We start from the raw sequence: 957 nt of genomic DNA, 5'->3' as shown, positions 1-957 counted from the left end.
TGCGCCGAATTGGGGACGATATATTTGTTCATTATAAAGTGGAAGGCTGCAGATAGGGGAAGTTTTTAAAGGCTGTAAAAACGCAGCGAATATTCCGATCTCAAATCTGGTGATGACATGTTTTGTGATCAATTGTCTGCCTTTTGTTATTATGTGTATCAGCAGAAAGGTTTTCGAGCATTTGTTTTTGAAACCGCGTTAACGCATTTTTGGAAACAACGTTTTCGAGACCAGCCAGCGCGGTTTTTATTTTGGCGTTGCGTATCGACCGTGGCGCAGGTTGTTTATACTTCTGAGATCGAGCATTCCTCCGCTGCAACCACTGTTGCGACGGTGTGGCCCTCACGGTCATGAAAAAAAAAAAACGAGGAAGCGTGATGCCAAGCAGCCAATTTTCTGAAGCCAAGTGCTCATGAAGTCGCTCCCTACCCCGTTTTCGCTCTCCGACTCGAGCCCCTAATGTTTTGAACACTTCAGACATGGCAGTTGCGCGAAACACACACACACAAGACAGGTTACGGGACGATCGCAATCTTCCAAAAATTGCACTTACTTCAAAAGGCGTCAATACCATCTTGAGACAGAATGTGAGGTTTCTTGCTCGTACAGTAGAAGCGATTATGTTCGAGACCAAGGCGTCCACTTGAGGGTAGGATGAAGGAACATATAAAGATGGGCCCGCTGAAGAAGAAATATGATTAAGTAGAACGTGTTGTCGGGCTAGTTGGTTCAATACTTCAGACATGGCAGTTGCGTGAAACACACACACACAATACAGGTTACGGGACGAGCGCGGATTGCGGATTGCGACGGGATAGCGCTCGTCCCGTAACCTGTCTTGTGTGTGTGTGTTTCGCGCAACTGCCATGTCTGAAGTATTGAACCAACTATCCCGACAACACGTTCTACTTAATGTTTTGAAGTTGGTACATTTTAGTGCTCCGGTCTGCGCGGGTG

This window comes from Amblyomma mixtum, chromosome 1 (genome assembly GCF_055824585.1).
Source record: "Amblyomma mixtum isolate Tamu chromosome 1, ASM5582458v1, whole genome shotgun sequence".
Classification (NCBI taxonomy): Eukaryota; Metazoa; Arthropoda; class Arachnida; order Ixodida; family Ixodidae; genus Amblyomma; species Amblyomma mixtum.
Note: the sequence above shows the minus strand (reverse complement) of the source record.